The sequence below is a fragment of the Coregonus clupeaformis genome, unplaced genomic scaffold (assembly GCF_020615455.1).
Source record: "Coregonus clupeaformis isolate EN_2021a unplaced genomic scaffold, ASM2061545v1 scaf2889, whole genome shotgun sequence".
Taxonomy (NCBI): Eukaryota; Metazoa; Chordata; class Actinopteri; order Salmoniformes; family Salmonidae; genus Coregonus; species Coregonus clupeaformis.
In genome coordinates this window covers 2,425-24,256 of record NW_025536343.1, presented here as the reverse complement: position 1 = coordinate 24,256, position 21,832 = coordinate 2,425, and the positions used below count along the sequence as shown (strand labels likewise).

The 21,832-nt window shown below is 39.3% G+C and overlaps 1 non-coding gene across 1 annotated transcript; it reads left to right on the top strand.

Moving 5' to 3' along the window:
• Positions 1 to 8,436: 8,436 nt before the first annotated feature.
• On the top strand, positions 8,437 to 8,506 carry trnal-uaa. Its single transcript has one exon. It is a non-coding gene; the product is annotated as a tRNA-Leu (tRNA).
• Positions 8,507 to 21,832: the final 13,326 nt, after the last annotated feature.

Below are 21,832 nucleotides of genomic sequence, written 5' to 3'. Positions count from 1 at the left end.
CTGATACCCCCCTTGGCTACAATTGCATTTGATATTGTTCAGTTGAAGTTGTAACAGTGATTGTTGATTTGGGTCACTCTGATTCTTCATTTCTCAGAGCTTCTTCGTCCTGTTCTTTCTTCTTCTCCAATTCTTGGGATCCTCTCAGCAGTTTCTCCTCTTCTGTATCTTCAGCGTCTCGAGCTGTTCCTCTAGCTCTCTTACCTCTCCCAAAGTCGTCGCTTCCTCCAGGCCTGATACGCCTCGGTCTATATCTCCTATTTCTTCTTTGCCAGTCATTGTAGGATAAAATCCTCTTGAACATAAAGCACCCTTAATCTCCAAATCTTCATCGCTTTCTTCATCAGAACTCGAATCTCTTGTCTCCTTCTTCGCTCAACTTTCATCAGAGATCAAATCTCGTGTATCCTTCTTCGTTTCTCTCTTGCCAACTTCCTTCTGATCACAGAGTCATATCCACCCATAACCTCTTCATCATCACTCTCATCTTCATCATCCTCATCTTCTTTAACCTCACTCTTCTCTTCCATACATCACATTTTCTTCCTTCTGGAGTTCTGGATTCATCTTCATCGTCGTTTCTGCTTGTCCTCTATCTATTATTCGTCTTCATCTCTGATGTAACAATCACCCTGCTGGATGATCACTGAAAGCTGAGGATAAACATCCCTAAGCTGTACTTTTTCTTCTCGTAAGGTGGGTGTCTTTTTGCTGAATCCGTATGTGAGAAAGGTGTACTAACTTCTGCCATTAGTTTCTCCTAACACTACTTTAGTTAAAGAACTATCCTAATTAGTCAATTTTCCCCTATATCAACCCTTTTATATTCCTTTATTGTGAACTATCTTATTTTAGACTGTATAGCCTATGGCTTCCCCCCTTAAATTATTAATATAACCCTAACAACCCCCAAAAAAATATATATATATATATATATTTTTTAAAATAAATCCATTAAAAATCCTGAATAATTAAAACCAATTTTTTATTTCTACATTCTATGTCACCAATTTATCAATTAGTGTTGGCTATCTTACCACAACCCATCAAATGCAAGTAAGTTAGTCAACTTCAAAGCAATCCCAAAAACAAAGCCTCTAACCCTTCAATACTCCAATTCCCATAACCCCTTGCTCTATAACCCCTAATTATCATATACCCCTAATTATCATTTACAGAAGAATGTCAGTCTTTGATTCCCAACACATCTGTAATCAAACCCCAGTGATACACAGAGCTTCCAAAATGCAATTTTTAATGAAATAGTATTTGCCAAGCCTATGTAAAATTGTCATAACATCACATATCTTGTAACAGTCTCAAAACCTTTTTTTTTTTTGACTTGATCCTCGGCCGTGTCACGTGATCACTTCCTGTATCTCCTCGCTCCCCCTCTCTCCTGTCTCTCATGACAAGGGACAAAGACACAGAAACAGCTTTTAGTAGTTAATGCCATCACTGAGTATTTCCAACCATTCAATATTCATTCGATTCTACATTATTCACTCTAAGACTAAACTCAGAACTAAATAGATCGCTCAAAAACATTATTTTATTTTAATCCGTTATTTAATTATTTAATTCAATTTATTATAATCCGCTACCATATATCTAATTTATAAATTCAATAGGTTACAAAACAAGTTTCATCTTTAACCAATCGCAGTTTAAACTAGAATAATCGTGCTAAAATCTATCTTCTCTTTGTCCGTGTGTTTCTCTGTCTGCCCCTGCAGCTCCCAAATGGGACCTATGACCTCAACCAACCATTTTGTTTTGTAGGCTGAGCACAACCGCATGTCGTAGTTTTTAGTGCCGTAAACCAAAACGTGTCCTAATCTCGTGTCATAAACTCCCCCTTTCTGTAGTGTAGTGTCGCAAAATTAAACGCATGCGCACAGCCATTCAAAAATACCTTTTCACCGTAGAAGGAAGATTTTCTACTCTCTCCCCAAACAGACAGAATAACAGTCCAGCTGTAACTCCCGTTTCCCCCTTATAGTTAAACATTTAACAGCGCTCACAAAACATATAACCTGACTTAAACACAGAGACAAATGTAAGAGACTTTAATCCATCGCAATGGAGTCTCTAAGGATACATTAGCATGTAGCACACAACACAATTAGCATTTAGCATTAGCATTTAGCATTAACCTTAGCCACTATGTAGAATGTAGCATGATTCACACTTTAGCATTGAGAATTAGCCTTAGCCACGATGTACCACGTGGCCCAAAACAATCAAGCATTAGCCTTAGCCTCTAGCTAACTGCGGCCTACTACACAATCACACACCCCTGCACTGGCCTATTTATTTTTGAACCTATTTCTCCTACCGTTTTTGTTGCCGAGAATTAATGACTATTACACCGAGAAATCAGGCCCAATCAAACATCCCGTCGGACGAGAGTCAAATCATAATCACAATCAGATAAATTCCACCAACCCGAGTTCTCTTCAAAAACTCACCAAATGTACATTCTATCGTACACATGGATTTGCCAGCCCATTATCTAAAATGGCCCCCCCGGGGTCTTAAAGCGGTCCAGTGCCCTAAAGATGAATGCATATCGGCCTTCTCTAAATTTCCCCATTGTCACCCGTTACCAATGGAATCTATCTTAATGCTCTAAATCCTCATTGTCAACCGTTACCAATGGAATCTATCTTAATGCTCTAAATCCTCATTGTCAACCGTTACCAATGGAATCTATCTTAATGCTCTAAATCCTCATTGTCAACCGTTACCAATGGAATCTATCTTAGCAGACTCTAGTCGACCGCAATAAGGCCACCCGAGGCAAGGTCGAAATGGTACATCTCTCCAGTGTACACAAGTCGTATCCAATCTAACAAACTCCGAAGCGGTAAGAAACACTCACCATTTTTTGGCCATGCTTCAAAGCGAGTTAGCCTGGCGGTTGACTGAAACAAGGAAGAGACGCAAACCCAGCCCCACGTTGGGCGCCATTATGTCGTGTCGGATGAATGGTGGCCATTATTGCTGTCAACAAAGAGTCCGTTATGCTGCATCGTGTTAGAGGCTTTTATTAAAATCACGAGGTTACAGCATAAATGACAGGTGACATGACACCCGGAAGCGACCGCCTCCCGAATGGCTGCTCGCTCTGACTTCTTCTTCGTTTAACCCCCTATTTATAAACAATGAAGCTCCCTCTTCTGGCCAATCCCCAGTCTCCCCTGTCTACAAGACACTTCCGGTCTGTTGGATGTGGCGTTACACCCAAAACATTCCCCTCTTGATACTAACACAACCAACATTCCATTTCTTCATGAAAAACATTTAACAAAGGCATAATCTTCAGATACGATATAAGTATGAATAATGAAAAATGGTTTGGAGAGCCTTTACGCACAACATATATTGATGAATAAAAAATACAGTGGTTTGATTCGTCCTGAAAGTTGTCATATTCAAGTTCAAACCATAATAAATGTATGTGGGAATTACTGACGTGGCTCCCGGTAGTGGCTAAAAATGTAACATGATAGAAATGGTAAAATAAAACTGTGAAAAGCCGGGCATATAATCAAAACATTTTAAAGCGCATACATCAACTCGGCAGGTTCAGCCCTACAGAAGCCTATAGATTGGGTCTCCAAATTTCATCTATGCAAATTATGATGGCACACAATTAAAATTCCTTTCTAACCAGCTAATCAAATCATATCAAATGGTATTGGTCACATACACATGTTTAGCAGATGTTATTGCGGGTGTAGCGAAATGCTTGTGTTTCTAGCTCTAACAGTGCAGTGATATCTAACAATTCACAACAATATAAAAGTAAAGAATGGAATTAAGAAATATATAAATAAATCAAATCAAATCAAAATCAGTATGAAAAAAAATGTATGCACTCACTAAGTGTATGTTGCTCTGGATAAGAGTGTCTGCTAAATGACTAAAATGTAAATGTAAAAATGTAAATATTAGGACGCAGCATTGCCGGAGGTGGCATAGACTAAAATACAGTAGAATAGAATACAGTATATACATATGAGATGAGTAAAGCAAAAATATGTAAACATTATTAAAGTGACTAGTGTTCCATTATTAAAGTGGCCAGTGATTTCAAATCTATGTGTATAGGGCAGCAGCCTCTAAGGTGCAGGGTTATGTAACCGGGTGGGAGCCGCCTGCACAGCTATTTATATCCAATTTAACTGTGGAAAAGGGCCGCAATACATGTCATGTTGATATGAATTTCAGTTTGCTTCCATATGGCTGGTTTCACATTCGTCACCAGGGATCATAAGGAAAAACTATCTAAAACAATTGCTATGTGTATTTGCAATCCCCTTCTCCAAACGGATAACTCATTTATCTAGCTCTTATCAATAGCTCTTATCAATTTATAAATTACAGTGCATGGAGAATGCTGTTATTTCTATTGGATAAAAGAAAGTAGATGCTTTTTCCACTTGGAACCGGCATGTTCGCTCAACCTTATGGATGGTTTCCTTACGCGTAAAGGTGTTGGAATTATGACGGAATTAAGTCAAGGTCAGAATACAGCGAATCTGTAGACAAACCTCTGCCACAACTTCATTTATTTGAGCTCCACGTCAAATGAATAGTGGGTGAATAGCAGGCTATTCTCATGCTCAGATTCGAAAATGCTAATGAGCATCAAAGTAGACATCATGCAAAACTACAAATCCCTGCAAGCTCCTGCACTTCATATCTAGCTGACACATTTGCTAACAGGTATTGTGTCAATTTAAAACTTGTACAAGACAGTTCACAGAATTGTCAATTTAAAGAAATGTAGCCAATTGAGTCATTACTTCATTTAGCTAACATTAGATAGTTAATCCAGAGATTCTTACCTTTGCCTCAATTCGGCAGTCTTGTCCAGATCATCATGGCAATTGTAGTTCTTTATGATAGCCACATTAGTAGCTAATTAGCGTTTCATTTTGGGGGGGTAAATACAGGCGAATATATTTATAAAAGTAACTTTGTCCTAGAGAGATTTACACGGTTACCATGCCAGGGTAAGCCTACAAGAAACACAGCCCTTATTTTAAGTGTTTCTAAAATCACCTATGGGGAAAATGAATGGTGGAAAAACAATTGGAACCATTTCCCTGTTCGACCGCTAGTTTTTATGGATGTTATTACTCTTACTATGGTACTCCAGTTGGAATATTATGGGTGGTAGACTGGTAGGCATTCCTAATGATTTCCATGACTTCGATCCTTTTCTGTCTGTTTCCGTAGTGTTTTATTGAAACAGGTATGTTGATAACTGAAAAAAAACTAAACAAATAGATAGGCCTACAGCATACATAAATAGACACGTCTTGGACATTTCTTTCAATAACCAGAGGCAATGCAATGTTATAAAACCGGTAGTTTGGATCCTGGCTGCTAATTGGTTGATAGCAGGGAGTTAAAGCACCACAATCCCCGCATTCTCCGGGTAGTGCCTGTTAACGGTGCCATTAGATGTATAAATGCGCATCCACTGTCCCACAGCCCAGCCAGTCAATTTATTAACTTAATCTCCCCTGGAAAAAAGCGTCTAGGCCAATGGTATTCAAACCTTTTCAGCAGGGACCCCATTTTTTCCTCCAGAATTGGTAGACTTTTTTTCTCGTGATCCCACCCCAAATACAACTTTAAAATCGGTAAAATCAACAAATAACATTTAATTACTCAATACAATTATTTTTTTCTAATTCTTTTCTCAAACATTTCTATATTGTCTCATACAATAATCTGTACTCATAATTTTTTATCCTAAAAAATAAATATATATAACCCCACTGTAGTTCCCGCTGACTTTAAATACCACTGGTCTAGACAATATTTCCCAATGCTACTAGGCTAGCATATGGTTTGCAACAGTTGGGGTTTGTCTAAACCAGGGTTGTCAAACCCTGTTCCTGGAGAGCTACCCTCCTGTAGGTTTTCGCTCCAACCCCAGGTGTTACTAACCTGATTCATCTTATCAACCTGCTAATTATTAGAATCAGGTGTGCTAGATTAGGGTTGGAGCAAAAACCTACAGGACGGTAGCTCTCCAGGAACAGGGTTGGGCAGTCCTGGTCTAAACCTTGCTGTCTGCCTCGCTGACCTGTGGAAAAATGTTGCTGATTTTTGGTGATCTCCACCCTGCAATGCGTATGAACGTGACGAGACTGACAGCTTCTCTGAGCCAGGCAAATTCATCTATCAGGGTCATTATAATGGATATATCCAAAGAAATGGCAATAGAATCCAAGGTAAAACCAATGAAAGTACACATCGTTTTCTGTCATTTCAGCTGCTAAATGTGATTGTGTGTTTAGATTTAGTTGGCTGGCTAGCAAAGGAGAAGGAGCTAGCCTGCATAGCTACAGTGCATTTGCAAAGTATTCAGACTCCTTCCTTTTTTCCACATTTTGTTACGTTACAGCCTTATTCTAAAATGGATTAAATAAAAATAAAAAATCTACACACGATACGCTATAATGACAACGCAATCATTTAATTAAAAAAAAAATGTATTTATAAAAACACAAAACAGAAATACCTTATTTACATAAGTATTCAGACCCTTTGCTATGAGGCTCGAAATGGAGCTCAGGAGCATCATTTTTCCATTGCTCATCCTTGAGATGTTTCTACAACTTGATTGGAGTCCACCTGTGGTAAATTAAATTGATTGGACATGATTTGGAAAGGCACACACCTGTCTGTCTATATAGGTCCCACAGTTGACAGTGCATGTCAGAGCATAAACCAAGCCATGAGGTCGAAGGAATTGTCCGTAGAGCTCCGAGACAGGATTGTGTCAAGGCACAGATCTGGGGAAGGGTACCAAAAAATATCTGCATCATTGAAGGTCCCCAAGAACACAGTGGCTTCCATCATTCTAAAATGGAAGAAGTTTGGAACCACCAAGACTCTTCCTAGAGCTGGCCGCCCAGCCAAACTGAGCAATCGGTGGAGAAGGGCCTTGGTCAGGAAGGTGACCAAGAACCCGATGGTCACTCTGACAGATCTCCAGATTTTCTCTGTGGAAATGGGAGAACCTTCCAGAAGGACAACCATCTCTGCAGCACGCCACCAATCAGGACTTTATGGTAGAGTGGCCAGACGGAAGCCACTCCTCAGTAAAAGGCACATGACAGCCCGCTTGGAGTTTGCCAAAAGGCACCTAAAGGACTCTCAGACCATGACAAACAAGATTCTCTTGTCTGATGAAACCAAGATTGAACTCTTTGGCCTGAATGCCAAGTGTCAGGTCTGTAGGAAACCTGGCACCACCCCTATGGTGAATCATGGTGGTGGCAGCATCATGCTGTGGGGATGTTTTTCAGCGGCAGGGACTGAGAGACTAGTCAGGATCGTGGGAAAGATGAACGGAGCAAAGTACAGAGAAATCCTTGATGAAAACCTTCTCCAGAGCGCTCAGGACCTCAGACTGGGGCCAAGGTTCACCTTCCAACAGGACAACGTCCTAAGCACACAGCCAAGACAACTCAGGAGTGTCTTCGGGACAAGTCTCTGAATGTCCTTCAGTGGCCCAGCCAGAGCCCGGATTTGATCCCGATCGAACATCTCTGGAGAGACCTGAAAATAGCTGTGCAGCAACGCTCCCCATCCAATCTGACAGAGTTTGAGATAATCTGCAGAGAGGAATGGGAGAAACTCCCAAAATACAGGTATGCCAAGCTTGTAGCATCATACCCAAGAAGAATCGAGGCTGTAATCACTGCCAAAGGTGCTTCAACAAAGTACTGAGTAAAGGGTCTGAATACTTATGTAAATATGATTTTTCAGTTTTTTATTTTGAATGAATTAGCAAAAAATTCTAAAAACCTGTTTTGGATTTGTCATTATGGGATATTGTGTGTAGATTGATGAGGGAAAAAAACTATTTAATAAGGCTGTAACGTAACAAAATGTGGACAAAGGGGTCTGAATACTTTCCGAATGCACTGTAAATGGTAATGATTTGTTTAGCATAGCAACCATTGAAAATACAATGGTTAGAACGAACTATAAGCCCATTTGGCTAACAACTTCAAAATCTCAGAACTAACAACTGCCGTTTGCCCGGACTATATTGTATGGTGGAAGGATGAAATTAAATTAATTTACTCAATAACGTTTTTATGAAAACATGTCGTTAATCTTTTTAAAAATATGTTGGCAACCATTTTCTAAAAGCAATAAGGCCCTCAAACCCGGGAATGATCTAGAATAACAATGTCCTAAGAGCTGTTTCCCCGGCCCTTGGCTTCCCCCTCAGGCCTAAGAACAGCCCTTATTCAGGAGTTATTCACACGATAATTCCCGGGTTCTCAAGCCTTATTGCTTAATTAATGGACTAAGTAATTTCTGACTTCATTAGGTTCTGAGAGCACTAAATGTCGCACCCAGGAAAACTCACACCCTGAGTATTCGACTAATTAGGTTTCCGTAGTGTAGTGGTTATCACGTTCGCCTAACGCGAAAGGTCCCGGTTCGAGACCGGGCGGAAACACATTTTAACAAATTAGACAGTAAGCCAATGACAGAAAATACAGTAAAAATCGAGTATTCACTTAGGGCCCGATCCTGATTTAGGAATTTGTGCCTTTCCTTTGCATTTTCAGTATTTGGTATTCAGACTGTCCTTTTTCAGTCACATAACGCACTCTGCAGGTGTGCTCGCTTGGGCGCTCTGAATAAACTCAATTAAACCGCTGAAAACTCTCCTACTTGCTGGTCAACAGATTTTCTCTTGGAGTTTTCCTTCAATGGGTTTTTCAGTACATTTATCTTAAGCCATCCCTTTAAATAGGGTGTAACTTTAATTTGAATTTTGTTGACATACTCAATAGAAGACATTCAGAGAACGGGGTCAGATAATAGGGATCAATGAAGGAAAGCCATCTATGCATATTCGTCTCCGTTTTAGCACCAACCGGTAGATTTCAAAATACTTTGACCTTGTAGATTATTTAGGCATATTCACATTTTAGGGTTAGGAAAGTAAGTATGAATAATGAAAAATGTTTTGGAGAGCCTTTACGCACAACATATATTGATGAATAAAAAATACAGTGGTTTGATTCGTCCTGAAAGTTGTCATATTCAAGTTCAAACCATAATAAATGTATGTGGGAATTACTGACGTGGCTCCCGGTAGTGGCTAAAATGTAACATGATAGAAATGGTCAAATAAAACTGTGAAAAGCCGGGCATATAATCAAAACATGTTAAAGCGCATACATCAACTCGGCAGGTTCAGCCCTACAGAAGCCTATAGATTGGGTCTCCAAATTTCATCTATGCAAATTATGATGGCACACAATTAAAATTCCTTTCTAACCAGCTAATCAAATCATATCAAATGGTATTTGTCACATACACATGTTTAGCAGATGTTATTGCGGGTGTAGCGAAATGCTTGTGTTTCTAGCTCTAACAGTGCAGTGATATCTAACAATTCACAACAATATAAAAGTAAAAGAATGGAATTAAGAAATATATAAATAAATCAAATCAAATCAAAATCAGTATGAAAAAAAAATGTATGCACTCACTAAGTGTATGTTGCTCTGGATAAGAGTGTCTGCTAAATGACTAAAATGTAAATGTAAAAATGTAAATATTAGGACGAGCATTGTCGGAGGTGGCATAGACTAAAATACAGTAGAATAGAATACAGTATATACATATGAGATGAGTAAAGCAAAAATATGTAAACATTATTAAAGTGACTAGTGTTCCATTATTAAAGTGGCCAGTGATTTCAAATCTATGTGTATAGGGCAGCAGCCTCTAAGGTGCAGGGTTATGTAACCGGGTGGGAGCCGCCTGCACAGCTATTTATATCCAATTTAACTGTGGAAAAGGGGCCGCAATACATGTCATGTTGATATGAATTTCAGTTTGCTTCTGTCGTATCGGGTGAATGGTGGCAGTTATTGCTGATAAACAAAGGAGTCCGCTCATACTGAACTTTGATCATAAGGTTTATTCAGATCACAAGCTTTAGCATAAGTGACAGATGACATGACATCCGGAGAGCGACGCCTCAGAATGGCCGCTCTGCCTTCTCCTTCGTTTAGCCCCTACTTATAAACAATGCAAAAAGATGGGCTCCCTCTTCTGGCCAATCACCAGTCTCCCCTGTCTACAACACACTTCCTGTCTGTTGTATGTGGCGTTACACTAAAACATTCCCTCTTGATACTAAAATCAACATTCTTTCAGTTCCACTTAAAAACATTTAACAAAGGCATAATCCCAATACACGACATTTCCCCCCTTCGAGACTAAACAGTCTCGAAAACAAACAGAATAGGATTATGACAAGTGACAATTTATCTTATTGAGTATCTTTAACATTAAACCAAAAACATTCTTCTCTAGAGTGGATATACCTTTCTATGAAATATGAATAACTGTTTATGAAGTGTGTATACATTACTATGAAATATGAACAAATCTGTATGGAGTGTAAGAGCGAAAAACTGTCCGGCAACCTTAGTTCCAAATCCATCCATCAATCAAGACAGTAAAATTCTCTCACGGTCCCTCTGCCCCAGGCAACCACCTCGGTACTCCAGCTAAACTCATAAACAATGTAAATGCATTTGAAACTATGATGCAATTAAATACACATGTAAGCCCCTGCAAACAAAATCCTATCCAAAAAATATCCACTCTAAGGCTGGTCAACCCATTGGACCCTATAGTGGACCTCTCCCTGCCTAGACTCCCTGTCCCTAAGCATTCACGAAATAAACAAAAACATCTAAGTTCCCCACATGTATTCAATAACATCAAACATCATTCTACAAAAATCAATACCTAAGAATATGACACAATTATGTATTACACATGCAAATATGTCTATATTTCATTGCAGACACTGGAATGTAGTCCACTACACTTCATCTCCCCGTAGTCTCCTCTTCCAATGGATTGTTGATGATGGAATCGGCCACACCCTCCTGGTTTCATCTCCTCCAGTCATTGTCCTTTCATATTGTCCTTGTTTGAGTATTTCAATCTCCACATGTCCCCCAAATGCTTCTGAAAGAAAAGGAAAGACCAAACAGTATCTTTTGCAAAACAACACTTTCAAATTGAACATCAATATCAACTAAGAATATAAAAATGATATATAAATGATGTATGAATCACATTAATGATAGAATAATGAACTAGGAATTATTCATTCATACACTTCCCCCCTTTGATTCATAAAATCATACCAAAATCACCCTAATATTGAAAGCAAATTTTTTTTTGAAAAATTATCAAATAATCAAAAATGATATTTATCCATTCAGTTCCACTTGTCCATCTTCATCCAGATCAGGAACAGTCAACACCGGCATCTGAGTGTTGTCTCCAGGCATCACTCTCCAACCTATCTCAATATCATAGCTTTCTCAAAGGTCAGTAACAAATTACAAACCTCACACACAGTGCTATCAAAGCTGCAATTAAAATGTAACCCATCACTGCCCCTACTGGCCTACCTGATCTTGCAACCAAGACTTCGCTGACTTCCGCTCCTTCAGATATACCAAATGCATCCCTTATATTATTCAATGCATATATAACCCTAGTGATAATATCTGAACTATCTGGACCTAATATTATCAATATGATCTTCCCAAATGTTACACCATACCATGGAAAAAGTCCCCCCTTCTCGCTTAAAAAACACTCCAGAAAATCACATTGTAGGAGATTTATCCTTCAATGATAGGCTTGAAGACTATAACATGTCTCCATGTCAACCTTTTAACCCTAGATTTAGCTGTGTCCGGTGCTACCCCTCTTATAATGGTAGAAACCTCATATGGAAGCTTCAACGTTGACATGTAACAACATCCTGTCCATCCATAGGGTAAGAATATATACGCTTTATCACCACAAACCCTCTAAATATCTCTAACATTCCCAATAGTCACATTGTCAGGCAAAAGCTAATCTTTTAACCATCAAAGTCCTGCTCTTCTTACTAACTGGTACATAAAAAGTAACCTATTTCTCATTACTACCCTTAAGGTCATGCATACCCAAAGTTATCATATAACATCACAATCTGATATTCCCATAAACATACCCCTTACCTCATATGTTTTATTAGAACCAAACAACTTTTAGCCCTCACTGCTTTCACCTCCAATGTTCAGGGTTTGCTGTTACCTGATTTTTCTTCCCATCTAACAAATGCACACAAGTGAATTCACTTAACCCAATACCACCTAACCCTAGGCTTAAACAAATGTTTTGACAACGACATTATTTTATTTGTTACTGATTGTTGTTGCTGATACAACAGTCATGACAAAGCATAAGATTGACACATACTTGATAGAGGTCGAGCGACCGTCTCTAAAATGTTTGACTGGAATTCTCAACAGACATGGACCCTCAAGATTCCTCACTGATCTTACAGAATGAATTAACCGCTGGAACCAAAGATTCCTACCTTCCCATCTCTAATTTTCACAACAAAAGAATCAAACTACATGCATATAGTTTCTCTCTTCCCTAACGAGCGGTACTGATCAGATACCTCTCCTTGTCTGTCATTAAAATCAAAGACCTCATCCTGTACCTCCATGATGAATCTATATTCTCTCTACTACTATCTGTTCTCCTATTTTAACCCTATTCGTACTATCATTGACAGCACTCTCCAATTCGTACCATAAACCCGAGTCCTTCTTGCTACCCCCTTTAATTTCAGAAAAGTTGTTGTCGGTGTCATACTTCCTACATTTGCTATTGCCATCGTATCATTAATCCCTTTCCACAGTTACCATTAAAGTAGTTGACTTAGTTGATGTATTAACACTCTTAACTACTTCTAGTGCGAAAGTTCCGATATCCTCTGTGTATTATTTACTGTTGGAGTGGCTACTGTAATCTACTCCTCCTGAACTCCCTCAATGACTGTGGAGGCTACAACAGACCTCAACTCTTCCATTATAAGCGTTACTTTATGAATTACATAGCCTTTTAACCAATAATTCTTAACCGGAACAAATTTTAATGCTTGCACTAGATAAGTAGACATATTCTCCCTAATCTTCTCTTATCATTACGCAACATAAGTGAACAGTCACTCATAACCCTCTTCCAAACTATACCTCCTTTGATTAGGTGCAACAGCTTCTACTCTTGGTCCTGATAACAATACTTCTTCTCCATAATTATCTCTCCATGTGGGAGGAACATCCCCATCCTAACCCTAATAAGTATTTTTCCCTAAAATTGGTGCTGGAGCTATTGGTTCCCTTATAATCAAATGCGATATATTTATGGCTTTAATAACTATCAATGTTGAAAGAGTTAAATTGCTTCTCACTGTTGTTTTAATAGACTGACGTGTTAATGTCCTTATTGTTACTTCATCCATTTTCCCCAAAGAAAAGTTGTCTTTGCTTGTACTTCCATCTATCACCACTAGTGTCACTTTTTCCCAACTCTCAGTCCTACCTGTAATCCCTGACTTTCAAACTTTTGATTATAAAAAATACACCTATAATTACCTTGATCTCCCTACTCTAAAGTGTCCTTCACCACTGTTCTCTCTCTCTTACTACTAACTTTGAAACTTAGCTTACTGTCTTAGAGTTCCTTCAACCTAGTTCCCCTAACTTTTTAATCTAATCTTTTCTCCTAACCTTTAAAACCTTTTCCCACTGATTTATTCACAAAATCCCTTTACCACCAAATTTTAGAATATGTGATTGGGAAAGTCCCCACCTGCTTCTGACTTCTTTACACACAGACTTGGCAAATGACTAAACACCTTTTAGCCTAGCCTGAAATCTCTCGGTGTAAGAATGTAACCCAGAATAACAGTCACCCCTTTTAACTTTATTTTCCAGACAGATTGTCTAATAGGCAGTCTAATAGATTATCATCCTTCCTATGATATTATCTTTTTAAGCCAATATGATTCCCAAAAACCCTACTTTTTTAACATCTTCTACCAGACAGCCGTTTAGTGTACATCCTATTGTACAGTTCAATTTAAACAATGCATCTCTTCCCAACAATGCAATAGGTATATGTCCTAATATTAGTAGGTCTATTTTAATTTCTCTTTGATTTTTATAGCATAGCTCAATTGGTTCCCTAAGAGTAATTAACTGTTTTATTACCTCAAATCCCTATCCTAATTAGTTAATTTTACATAGTGAGATGTTTAACCTCTTTAGGCTGAACACAGATAAGTTTTTCCACTATTCACCATTATTTCTCATAGTCCTCTGGTTTTTACTTCAATTGTTAGATATTTTCTCTTCTTCTCTAATCGGTGCTATCAGCTGACACCCCCCTTCGTATCTTCTAGGCACTCTAGAATCCTTAGGGTTCACCTGGAGAACAGGTGATCTTGACTTGCCCCTGTATCTTCCTTAAAAATGTTCTCTGTTGTTTCCTCCTGACGCATTGCACTCACAGGTAAAGTGACCAACCTGTCCACAATTATAACCGTCTTCTGGAGATTGCTGGAAGTGTAGCTGAAATCTTCCTCCTCCTTCTAAGCCTTCTCGTCCTCTTCCTCTCCAATTCTGTCTCTGTCCAGAAACTGGCTGTGGATATGGAACACCTGGTACCCCCCTTGGCTGGTACAATTGCATTTGATATTGTTCAGTTGAAGCTGTAACAGTGATTGTTGATTTGGTTCACTCTGATTCTTCATAACCAAAGCTTCTCTTCTCCACCAGTTGTATGATTGAGTTTTCTTGAGAGTTTCTTGATCCTGTTCTTTCTTGCTGTTGACATATCAGGATTCTTCAAAAGCTTATATTCTAAGTTCTGTCCTCGAAATATCATCTTCCATCATCTTCTTACTATTCTTCTGTGCCAGTCCTTGTAGGATAAACTCCTTTTGAATACACAACACCTTCAGTCTCCTCTTTATCGCTGTCTTCATCTGAACTCGAATCTCTTGTATCCTTCTTCCTTCAACTTCCATCAGAGATCAAATCTCTAGTATCCTTCTTCTTTCCTCTCTTGCCAACTTCCTTCTGATCACAGAGTCATATCCACCCATGATCTCTTCTCAATCACTCTGATCATCATCGTCCTCATCCAGTTCCATCCTACTTAACCTCACTCTTCTCTTTCAGACATCTCATTTTCTTCCTTCTGGAGTTCTGGATTCATCTTCATTGTCGTTTCTGCTTGTCCTCTATCTATTATTTGTTCATCTTCATCTCTGATGCAACAATCACCCTCCTGGATGATCACCGGAAGCTGAGGATAACCATCCCTAAGCTCTACTTCCTTCTCGTAAGGTGGGTGTCTTTTTGCTGAATCCGTATGTGAGAAAGGTGTACTAACTTCTGCCATTAGTTTTCCTGTCGCCTTTTCTTCCTTTAGCATTTTCTCTATACCTTTATCTTATCACTGGAATATTTTATCAGTTTTTGTTTGAGAATGAAGGGCAACTTTTGTTTCATTTGCCGGATAACCTAACAATACTTTAGTTAAAGGATTACTATTTTTCCCATATCAACCAGTGTAATCACTTTCATAGCCTTGCTGTCCTTTCTCCCCATTGTGACTACTCTTTTATATTCCTTTATTATGAATTATCTTATTTTAGCCTATATAGCCTATGGCTTCCCCCCTTCAATTATTAATATAACCCAAACAACTCCAATTTTTTTTTTTTTTTTTAAATAAATCAATTAAAAATCATGAATAATTAAAACCAATTTTTATTCCTATATCCTATGTCACCAATTTATCAATTAGTGGTGGCTATCTTACCACAACCCATCAAATGCAAGTAAATGTAAGTTAGTCAACTTCAAAGCAATCCCAAAAACAAAGCCTGTAACCCCTTGCTCTATAACCCCTTGCTCTATAAGCACCTAATTATCTTAAATTTACAGAATAATGTCAGTCCTTGATTCCCAACACAACTGTAATTAACCCAAGTGATGCACATAGCCTCCAAAATGCAATTTTTAATGAAATAGTATTTGCCAAGCCTATGTGAAATTGTCATAACATCAAATATTTTGTAACCAGACCAGTCTCAAACCCTTTTTGACTTGATCCTCTGCCGCGTCACGTGATGTCACGTCAGCACTTCCTGTATCTCCTCTCTCCTCTCGCTTATCGTTCCTCTCATATGACAGAAGAACAAAGACACAGAATAACATTTTAGTAGTTATCGATCGCTCAAAAACATTTTATTTTAATCCGTCATTTAATTTAATTCATTATACTCCGTCAACATATATTTAATGTATAAATTCACTACATCTCAACAAATAGTTTCATGTTCAAACACCAGCCGCTTTAAAACTATAAGATTCGTGTTAAAATCTCTCCTATTTGTTCCCTCGTCTGTGTCTCCCTGTCTCCCCCTGCAGTGTAACAGATGTGTTGTTTAGTAAAATCCCACGCATGCGCGATACATTCAAAAATACTTTTTCACCGTGGAAGGGAGATTCTTAGATCTCTCCCCAACCCCAAATAGACGGTTAACAGTCCTGCTGTAACTCCCGTTTCCCCCTCATAGTCAAACAACATTTAACAGCGCTCACAAAACATAGAACCGAAATTCCACATACAAACATAATTTAAGAGGCTTTATTACCATCGCAGTGGACCTCTACGGTCACATGTTAGCATGCAGCATATTAGCATTTAGCCTTAGCCTGTATGCACCATGTAGCATGAAAACAATGCACCCGACATTGCGTCTTTAATTACTTTTTAATTTGTCCTAACTTTATTCTGCCGTGAGTATGGATATTTATATGAGCGGTCACCCCCAACCAGATATCCCGTCGGACAGAAGATGGGCAAGCAACCCCCAATAAATCTACAACCAAACCCCAGTCTAAGACTGACCTGAAACCCATAACGCGTTACCAGGATTTATGGCCCACCATGCGGTCGCCCCGTTTGTTACGAGGGCTTATCAAATCCTGCAATGTCCTAACTTGTATACATATCTTGGCCCCGATTGTTCTTGACTTACTATTCAAGCAACACATCTCTATAAACAATTCATAAGCTCTACCCACTTTTGCGCTGTTTTAAATTTTTTATAATGATTAGCCAGACCCCCCAGTCATCAGCAATAACGCCACCCGAGGCACGGTCGTATGGTACATTTCTCCAGTGTACAATCACATAGCATCCAACCTAACAAGCTCCAAAGCTGTGAGGAAAACTCACCCTTTTCTGGCACTTCAGACCGAGTTAGCTTGGCGGCTACGAATGAGCAAAGAAGAGATGCAGACCAGCCTCACGTTGGGCGCCATTTGTCGTATCGGGTGAATGGTGGCAGTTATTGCTGATAAACAAAGGAGTCCGCTCATACTGAACTTTGATCATAAGGTTTATTCAGATCACAAGCTTTAGCATAAGTGACAGATGACATGACATCCGGAGAGCGACGCCTCAGAATGGCCGCTCTGCCTTCTCCTTCATTTAGCCCCTACTTATAAACAATGCAAAAAGATGGGCTCCCTCTTCTGGCCAATCACCAGTCTCCCCTGTCTACAACACACTTCCTGTCTGTTGTATGTGGCGTTACACTAAAACATTCCCTCTTGATACTAAAATCACAATTCTTTCAGTTCCACTTAAAAACATTTAACAAAGGCATAATCCCAATACACGACACTTCCATATGGCTGGTTTCACATTCGTCACCAGGGATCATAAGGAAAAACTATCTAAAACAATTGCTATGTGTATTTGCAATCCCCTTCTCCAAACGGATAACTCATTTATCTAGCTCTTATCAATAGCTCTTATCAATTTATAAATTACAGTGCATGGAGAATGCTGTTATTTCTATTGGATAAAAGAAAGTAGATGCTTTTTCCACTTGGAACCGGCATGTTCGCTCAACCTTATGGATGGTTTCCTTACGCGTAAAGGTGTTGGAATTATGACGGAATTAAGTCAAGGTCAGAATACAGCGAATCTGTAGACAAACCTCTGCCACAACTTCATTTATTTGAGCTCCACGTCAAATGAATAGTGGGTGAATAGCAGGCTATTCTCATGCTCAGATTCGAAAATGCTAATGAGCATCAAAGTAGACATCATGCAAAACTACAAATCCCTGCAAGCTCCTGCACTTCATATCTAGCTGACACATTTGCTAACAGGTATTGTGTCAATTTAAAACTTGTACAAGACAGTTCACAGAATTGTCAATTTAAAGAAATGTAGCCAATTGAGTCATTACTTCATTTAGCTAACATTAGATAGTTAATCCAGAGATTCTTACCTTTGCCTCAATTCGGCAGTCTTGTCCAGATCATCATGGCAATTGTAGTTCTTTATGATAGCCACATTAGCAGCTAATTAGCGTTTCATTTTGGGGGGTAAATACAGGCAAATATATTTATAAAAGTAACTTTGTCCTAGAGAGATTTACACGGTTACCATGCCAGGGTAAGCCTACAAGAAACACAGCCCTTATTTTAAGTGTTTCTAAAATCACCTATGGGGAAAATGAATGGTGGAAAAACAATTGGAACCATTTCCCTGTTCGACCGCTAGTTTTTATGGATGTTATTACTCTTACTATGGTACTCCAGTTGGAATATTACGGGTGGTAGACTTGTAGGCATTCCTAATGATTTCCATGACTTCGATCCTTTTCTTTCCTGTTTCACGTTCCTATCCCGTTAGTGTTTTATTGAAACAGGTATGTTGATAACTGAAAAAAACTAAACAAATAGATAGGCCTACAGCATACATAAATAGACACGTCTTGGACATTTCTTTCAATAACCAGAGGCAATGCAATGTTATAAAACCGTAGTTTGGATCCTGGCTGCTAATTGGTTGATAGCAGGGAGTTAAAGCACCACAATCCCGCATTCTCCGGGTAGTGCCTGTTAACGGTGCCATTAGATGTATAAATGCGCATCCACTGTCCCACAGCCCAGCCAGTCAATTTATTAACTTAATCTCCCCTGGAAAAAACGTCTAGGCCAATGGTATTCAAACCTTTTCAGCAGGGACCCCATTTTTTCCTCCAGAATTGGTAGACTTTTTTTCTCGTGATCCCACCCAAATACAACTTTAAAATCGGTAAAATCAACAAATAACATTTAATTTTTTTTCTAATTCTTTCTCAAACATTTCTATATTGTCTCATACAATAATCTGTACTCATAATTTTTTTATCCTAAAAAATAAATATATATAACCCCACTGTAGTTCCCGCTGACTTTAAATACCACTGGTCTAGACAATATTTCCCAATGCTACTAGGCTAGCATATGGTTTTGCAACAGTTGGGGTTTGTCTAAACCAGGGTTGTCAAACCCTGTTCCTGAGAGCTACCCTCCTGTAGGTTTTCGCTCCAACCCCAGGTGTTACTAACCTGATTCATCTTATCAACCTGCTAATTATTAGAATCAGGTGTGCTAGATTAGGGTTGGAGCAAAACCTACAGGACTGGCAGCTCTCCAGGAACAGGGCTGGGCAGTCCTGGTCTAAACCTTGCTGTCTGCCTCTCTGACCTGTGGAAAAATGTTGCTGATTTTTGGTGATCTCCACCCTGCAATGCGTATGAACGTGATGAGACTGACAGCTTCTCTGAGCCAGGCAAATTCATCTATCAGGGTCATTATAATGGATATATCCAAAGAAATGGCAATAGAATCCAAGGTAAAACCAATGAAAGTACACATCGTTTTCTGTCATTTCAGCTGCTAAATGTGATTGTGTGTTTAGATTTAGTTGGCTGGCTAGCAAAGGAGAAGGAGCTAGCCTGCATAGCTACAGTGCATTCGCAAAGTATTCAGACTCCCTTCCTTTTTTCCACATTTTGTTACGTTACAGCCTTATTCTAAAATGTATTAAATAAAAATAAAAAATCTACACACGATACGCTATAATGACAACGCAATCATTTAATTAAAAAAAAATGTATTTATAAAAACACAAAACAGAAATACCTTATTTACATAAGTATTCAGACCCTTTGCTATGAGGCTCGAAATGGAGCTCTGGAGCATCATTTTTCCATTGCTCATCCTTGAGATGTTTCTACAACTTGATTGGAGTCCACCTGTGGTAAATTAAATTGATTGGACATGATTTGGAAAGGCACACACCTGTCTGTCTATATACGTCCCACAGTTGACAGTGCATGTCAGAGCATAAACCAAGCCATGAGGTCGAAGGAATTGTCCGTAGAGCTCCGAGACAGGATTGTGTCAAGGCACAGATCTGGGGAAGGGTACCAAAAAATATCTGCAGCATTGAAGGTCCCCAAGAACACAGTGGCTTCCATCATTCTGAAATGGAAGAAGTTTGGAACCACCAAGACTCTTCCTAGAGCTGGCCGCCCAGCCAAACTGAGCAATCGGTGGAGAAGGGCCTTGGTCAGGAAGGTGACCAAGAACCCGATGGTCACTCTGACAGATCTCCAGAGTTTTCTCTGTGGAAATGGGAGAATCTTCCAGAAGGACAACCATCTCTGCAGCACGCCACCAATCAGGACTTTATGGTAGAGTGGCCAGACGGAAGCCACTCCTCAGTAAAAGGCACATGACAGCCCGCTTGGAGTTTGCCAAAAGGCACCTAAAGGACTCTCAGACCATGACAAACAAGATTCTCTTGTCTGATGAAACCAAGATTGAACTCTTTGGCCTGAATGCCAAGTGTCAGGTCTGTAGGAAACCTGGCACCACCCCTATGGTGAATCATGGTGGTGGCAGCATCATGCTGTGGGGATGTTTTTCAGCGGCAGGGACTGAGAGACTAGTCAGGATCGTGGGAAAGATGAACGGAGCAAAGTACAGAGAAATCCTTGATGAAAACCTTCTCCAGAGCGCTCAGGACCTCAGACTGGGGCAAAGGTTCACCTTCCAACAGGACAACGTCCCTAAGCACACAGCCAAGACAACTCAGGAGTGTCTTCGGGACAAGTCTCTGAATGTCCTTCAGTGGCCCAGCCAGAGCCCGGGATTTGAACCCGATCAACATCTCTGGAGAGACCTGAAAATAGCTGTGCAGCAACGCTCCCCATCCAATCTGACAGAGTTTGAGATAATCTGCAGAGAGGAATGGGAGAAACTCCCCAAAATACAGGTATGCCAAGCTTGTAGCATCATACCCAAGAAGAATCGAGGCTGTAATCGCTGCCAAAGGTGCTTCAACAAAGTACTGAGTAAAGGGTCTGAATACTTATGTAAATATGATTTTTCAGTTTTTATTTTGAATGAATTAGCAAAAAATTCTAAAAACCTGTTTTGGATTTGTCATTATGGGATATTGTGTGTAGATTGATGAGGGAAAAAAACTATTTAATAAGGCTGTAACGTAACAAAATGTGGACAAAGGGGTCTGAATACTTTCCGAATGCACTGTAAATGGTAATGATTTGTTTAGCATAGCAACCATTGAAAATACAATGGTTAGAACGAACTATAAGCCCATTTGGCTAACAACTTCAAAATCTCAGAACTAACAACTGCCGTTTGCCCGGACTATATTGTATGGTGGAAGGATGAAATTAAATTAATTTACTCAATAACGTTTTTATGAAAACATGTCGTTAATCTTTTTTAAAAATATGTTGACAACCATTTTTCTAAAAGCAATAAGGCCCTCAAACCCGGGAATGATCTAGAATAACAATGTCCTAAGAGCTGTTTCCCCGGCCCTTGGCTTCCCCTCAGGCCTAAGAACAGCCCTTATTCAGGAGTTATTCACACGATAATTCCCCGGGTTCTCAAGCCTTATTGCTTAATTAATGGACTAAGTAATTTCTGACTTCATTAGGTTCTGAGAGCACTAAATGTCGCACCCAGGAAAACTCACACCCTGAGTATTGACTAATTAG